Below are 6,444 nucleotides of genomic sequence, written 5' to 3'. Positions count from 1 at the left end.
GGGCGGGGGCGCGTGCCGAGAGGCCCCGTGCGCGCGCAGACGAGGCCGTGCGCGTGCGTGAGCGCGCAGTCCGCGGGGCGCCGATTTAAGGAGCCGGGCGGGCAGCGACTGCGCATGCTAAGAAGGCCGCCCGCGCCGGCAAGCCCGCGCAGGCTCAGACCCCCAGGCCAAGAGCCGGGCAGGGCCGCGGGGAGGGAGGGGAAGGGGTCGGAGGTCAGCGCAGCCTCTTCCAGGCCGCCATGGGCACGTAAGTTTCTGTTTGATGCACGGTAGGGCTTTATATTTGCAGGACTGTCTGCACCTGGCGACACGAGCTTTATTGGTATCCCCGAAAAGCAGTCACGTTTCTGCATTTAGGCGCCCCACCAAGGCCTTCTCAGATGGAAGTGGCCCAATAGTCGTGTCCTTGGAACAAGCCGGCCTTTCTGTGCCAGGAACAGACTGTGACAGGTGGCCGGAGATACATCTGGAGGGATGGTCAGGAACCTGGGAGCTCAGACACCCCAAACCCTCGCCACCACAGGAACACCATTTTTTAGAGGTCCTCACATTTTGAAATGATGCCAAACGACAAATTTCTGTATGGAGGTACCATTCTTTCTGTACGTAAAATGTTTAGCATATAACAGAAAAAGTGTTTAAAGCGCCTAAGAACCATTTTTCCCTACCTGACAAGTTCCAACCACCCCGCACCCAGGAAAGAGAGAGTTGTATCAAGGTCAAAAAATAATGTTCGAAAACAATTCGGAAGTTCCATAAAAAGCCAAACATAGAGCTACCATATGACCCAGCAATTCTCCTAGATATATACCCAAGAGATTTGAAAACATGTTCACACAAAAGTTTATACAGGAATGTTCATAGCATTATTGTAGCCCAAAAGCAGGAACAACTTTAATGTTCATCAGTTATGCATGGATAAACATAATGTAGTAAATCCATTCAATGGAAAATTATTTGGCCACAAAAAGGAATGAAAGACTTATACATGCTGCATGTGTGAACCTTGAAAATCTGCTAAGTGAATGAAGGAAGCTAGACACAAAAGACCAGTGTTGAATGATCCATTTATAGGCAATGTCCAGGATAGACAGATCCACAGAGACAGAAATAGAGGTTGCAGGGGGAGGGGTGGCAGGGATAAGGAGTGGCTGTTAATGAGTAGGGGGTTTCTTTTTGGAGTGACAAAAATATTCTGGAATTCAATAGTGGTAATGATTGCACAGTTTTGTGAACCTACTAAAAACCACTGAATTGTACACTTAAGAAGGGCGGCTTTTATGACATGTGAATTATATCCCAATAAAAGAGTAATGTACACTCCACCCAGATTTCCTGTGGCTGGTTTGTAGAGGAACACACAGTACAGATTCTGTGGGAGATTTAGCTTGATTCCTGAGAGATTTTGCAGTCAAAATAGCAACACTATCACAGGCTAACTGTATCATGGATGATGGTAAGGACGCCTTTTGTGAAAGAGCAAAAAACAGTCAATAGGCTTGAGGAAAGCCTGCCAAGGTCAGTTGTTGCAGGAGTAATTATTACCTCCAGTAAGTTGTACATGGTCCCAGGTCAGTGAGGTCATTGTATAAACAGGACACAAACAGGAGGAAGAGGAGAAGCTGCTTAAGGAAATGACCAACCATAACAAAAGGATATGTGGGCATAGAGGGGAGTGGAGAGGAATATGTGTGCAGGTGAAAAAAATTAGGAACAGATTGGCAAGGTTTCTGTTTTAAGGGAGGTTCCTGCACAATTACTCTTAACACTGGTTATAATTTGGATCACCTGGAGAGTTTATTAAAAAAAGCAAAAAACTATGACTGCCTGTGCCCAATCCCAGGTAGCCTGAATCATTTGGTCACAGCAGTTTTAAGTTCTTTAGGTGGTCCTAATAGGAATCAAGAGTTGAAGGATACCGACCCTATTGCAATGAGCTTAAACCCAACTTCAGAAAGGAGCTTTCTCCTGCATTTTTACAGTCCCCAGGAATCAGCAGGAAAAGGATACTGAACACTTCAAACCCAGTGGCTACACTTAGCCTCAAAAGGTCTTGCCCATGCATAATTACCCTGTAAAGGAGTCAGAAATCTCAATTTTCAACCTAACAGGGACACTGCTGAGCATCATAGATAATTTTATGAATTAACACATGATATTCATAGATGGTACCCATCAGCTCAACTATTTCACAGCTTGGAGCTTTCCAGGGATAACTCTTAGGTCCAGATTCTTGAAAACTTGGACTGTTCTAGCAAAAATAGATTATTTAAATGTAAAGGTAAATATGAATATTCAATAATGTAATTAATGGGTTAATTTATATAGCTCATTGCTAAATCCTTGCCACTCAAATTGTGGTCTGGGTGATTTCATAGGGTGACAAACTGTCCCAATTTTCCCAGGATTGAGGGGTTTCCTTGCACTCTGGATTTTCAGTGCTGAAGCCAGGAAAGTCGTTGGCAAACCAGAACAAGTCGGTCACCCTATCCTTGAACCTGGCATCCACTGGGAGAGCTTGCTGAAAATGCAGAACCTTGGGCCCCACTCCAAGCCCATGTTAACAGGATCCTTATGGGATTCAAATGCACAGTAATGTCTGTCAGTTTGTCATGGATTAAATTGTGTCCCCCCAAAAGATACATCGAAGTCCTACCTTCAGTACCTCAGAATGTGACCCTGCTTGGAAATAGGATTGTTGCAGATGCAATTATTTAAGCTGAGATGAGGCTATACTGGAGGAGTGTGGGCCCTTAATCCAGTATGACTGATGTCCTTAAAAGAAGAAGAGATATGAGGTGGGGTCCATATGAAGGCACGGAGACACACAGGGGAAGCCAAGGAATGCCAAGGTGTGGAAGAGGCAAGAAACAATTTTCCCCAGTCTCAGAGGGACCATGACCCTGCTGACACTTGGATTTCAGACTTCTGGCCTCCAAAACTGTGAGAGAAGAAATTTCTGTCATGTGAACCACCTGTTTTGTGGTACTTTGTTAAAGCAGCCACAGAAACTAATAACATGCCTAAGAGTCACTGATGTCTGGTTGCTCAAAATAGAACCACAGCGACCATATCACCCAGCAATTCCACTGCCAGGTATATAGCCAGAAGAAGTGCAAACGGGTGTACAAACAAAAACTTGTATGTGAATGTTCTACAGCAGGACTAGTCACAGTAGCTGAACGGTGGAAACAGCCTCAATGTCTACCAGCTGACAAACAGATCAAAACGTGGTCTCTCCGTACAATGGAATATTATTCAGTCATAAAAAGGAATGAAGTGCCAACACATGTGACAACATAGATGAATCTTGAAAACATACTGAGTAAAGAAGCCAGATACACAGCCCCCATATTGTATTATTATGTTTGCATGAACCATCCAGAACAGGCAAGTCCATAGAGATAGAAAGCAGATTAGTGGTTGCCTGGGGCTGGGGGGAGGGGTAATGGGAAATGTCTGCTTAGTAGTTCCAGGGTTTTCTCTCGAGGTGGTGAAAAAGTTCTGGCACTAGACAGTGTCGTGATCGTTGTACAACATTGTGAATGTACTTAATGCCACTGAATCGTACACTTTAAAATGGTTAAAATAATAAACTTTGTGTGTATTTTATCACACAAATAACCATAGCAAGTCCAGAGGCCCTGAGGCCTGAAGGAATGCTGCCTTTGGGGAGCTGACAAAGTCAGCGAGGCTCAATAGCAGGGGCAAAGATGGTATACAGGAGGCTAAAGAGAGGTCAGCCCATCCAGGTCCTATTAGATAATAATAAGAATTTTAATATTTTGCCTAAAGGGGAGCTTTTGATTTTTATTTGCCTTAAATTCAGCAGCACTTCAAGGAGAACTGGACTGCCACCAAATCACCTACCTGGCCCTGCTACCATCACCCCCTCAATCTATTGTTCACACAGCCACCAGAGTGATCTTTTTCAAACACAAACCATATCGTGGCGCTGTCTTGCTTAAAACCCTCCAGTGGCTTCCCATCATTGCACAAAGAATCAAATTTCAACCCTCTACCCTGACTTAGCAAGCATCCAGGAGCTGGCTCCGACGTCCTCTCCCATTATTCTCCCTTTACCCCTGTGCTTCAGCTGCTCTGGCCTTCTTTCTGTTCTTCACTCAGACTTTGTTCCACCTGAAAGGCTTCATGCTGGCTGGTCCTATCATTAGAATGCTTGCTCCCCTCCTTTCTGCGATTTGGATCTCAGTATAGTTGTCATCTCCTCAGAAAGACCATTTCAGATGAAAATAGCCACCCAGTTCAAAATAGCCAATATGGTCACTATATGCTCTAATTCCCTACGTTACACTCACCTACCGTTTTCTTATTTGTGTTTTTGTTTTTGTGGTCTGCCTGTCCCACCAAGCTCCACTTGGCAGGTGTTTTTGTCTATTGTGTTCACTGTTGTATCCCCCCCCCATCTAGATGCAGTAGCAAATCAGAAAATGTTGACCAAATGGCTAGTACATAGTAGTCACTCAGTAGATGATTGTTGACTGATTGAAGAAGGGGGGTGGGCTATTTGAAATGGACCTTGAAGTACGAGTAGGATAATGGTGTTGTTTGGGGAAAGGAGAAGGACATCATTACAGGCTAGGGTGCAACATGAACAAAAGCAGAATGGTTACTTGGAAGAGTGGCAAGGTGCACCAGAGGACCTAGAGTAGGAAAGGATGCAGAAAAGCAGGGTTGTGATGGGGGAGGGCCTTGCTCAGGCCAAGTTACATTCTCTCGCGTAGGCAGTAGGAAGCAGTGAAGGGTTTCTCAGTAGGAAGGACGTGATCTGACCTGTGTTTCCGGGAAAATAATTTTGGAGTTGGGGTAATTGCAATCACCTGTGGGGGAGTTGATGCGGTTGGGCCTCAGAAGTGGCAGTGAGGCTGGAGGAGGCGCCAAAGCAGTACATCTCAACTCCGGCTGCATAAAAATCTGCTAGAGAGCTTGTAGACTCACAGATGCCTGGACTCCATCCCCCAGAGATTCTGATTGACTTAGTCTGTGGTGATGCCACAGGAATCAGCATTTTTTAAAAGCTCCACGGGTGCCTTAGCTGGGATTGAAAGCCCGGGGGCAGAAAAAAATAAACTCTTTAGAAATAGAATAGACAAGAGGCACCTGGGTGGCACAGTCGGTTAGGCATCCAACTCTTGATTTTGGCTCAGGTCATGATCCCAGAGTCCTGAGATTGAGCCCTATGTCATACTCTGTGCTGGACATGAAGACTGCTTAAGATTCTCTTTCTCCCTCTCCGTCTGCCCCTCCCCTGCCTAAAAAAATAGTTCAGCCCTCAGGACTGAGTGGATTTGTGTAATGAAGGAAAAGGAGGAACTGAATTTGACTTTTAGTTTGAGTAAACTTGGAGGGAAGTTTTAAAATGCATAATCCCAAAATACGGTACATCCAAGCAAGGGACCGGCTTACAGTTATTACAAAGTATGTGTAGGAAGAACTTTTAGTCACAAAGGGGAATTTTTGTTCTTTTTTTTTTAAAGATTTTATTTATTTGTGAGAGAGAGAGAGAAGAGAGCGAGCGTGAGCGAGCATGAGCAGGGTAAGAGGTGGAGGGAGAGGGAGAAACAGATTCCCCGCTGAGTAGAGAGCCCGATGGGGGGCTCGACTGCAGGACCCTGTGATTATGACCTGAGCCGAAGACAGACACTTAACCTTCTGAGCCACCTAGGCACCCTGGGAAATTTTTGTTCTAGTAAGAAAAAAGTCATAGAAAAATATACAATATGATCTCAAATATGTAAGACCATAGAGAAATTAGGAGAAAATGTGTATAAAATTGGGGCACCTGCTGGCTCAGTAGGTAGAGCATGTGACTCTTGATCTTGGGTTCATGAGTTCAAGCCCCACATTGGGCATAGAGATTACATTTTAAAAATGTATATAAAATTTTCACACCGGTAGCTCTGGGTGGTGGGGTTATGAGTGATTTTATTTCCTCTTTTTTAATATTTACTATCTTTCCTAGAATTTTGAAATGAGCCTATATAACATTTATAATAGAAAAGGAGAATATTTATATATATATTTTTTAAGATTTTATTTATTTATTTGACAGAGAGAGAGACAGCCAGCGAGAGAGGGAACACAAGCAGGGGGAGTGGGAGAGGAAGAAGCAGGCTCATAGCAGAGGAGCCTGATGTGGGGCTCGATCCCATAACACCGGGATCACGCCCTGAGCCGAAGGCAGACGCTTAACCGCTGTGCCACCCAGGCGCCCCGGAAAAGGAGAATATTTATAAAGGAATCCCTCCCAAAAGATTAAAACACTAAAGTTGTAGGACTTAATGGGTGGGAAATCTTGAACTGTTTGAAAACTTGCTGAGATGAAATTTGAGTGTATGTGTATTCATCTAAATTTCTCTATTTATTAATATATCTCTGTGTTTCCAGGGTCCCTCTCTACCTGAACACAAAGATGACTTTTAC

The sequence above is a fragment of the Ailuropoda melanoleuca genome, chromosome X, assembly GCF_002007445.2.
Source record: "Ailuropoda melanoleuca isolate Jingjing chromosome X, ASM200744v2, whole genome shotgun sequence".
Lineage (NCBI taxonomy): Eukaryota > Metazoa > Chordata > Mammalia > Carnivora > Ursidae > Ailuropoda > Ailuropoda melanoleuca.
Note: the sequence above shows the minus strand (reverse complement) of the source record.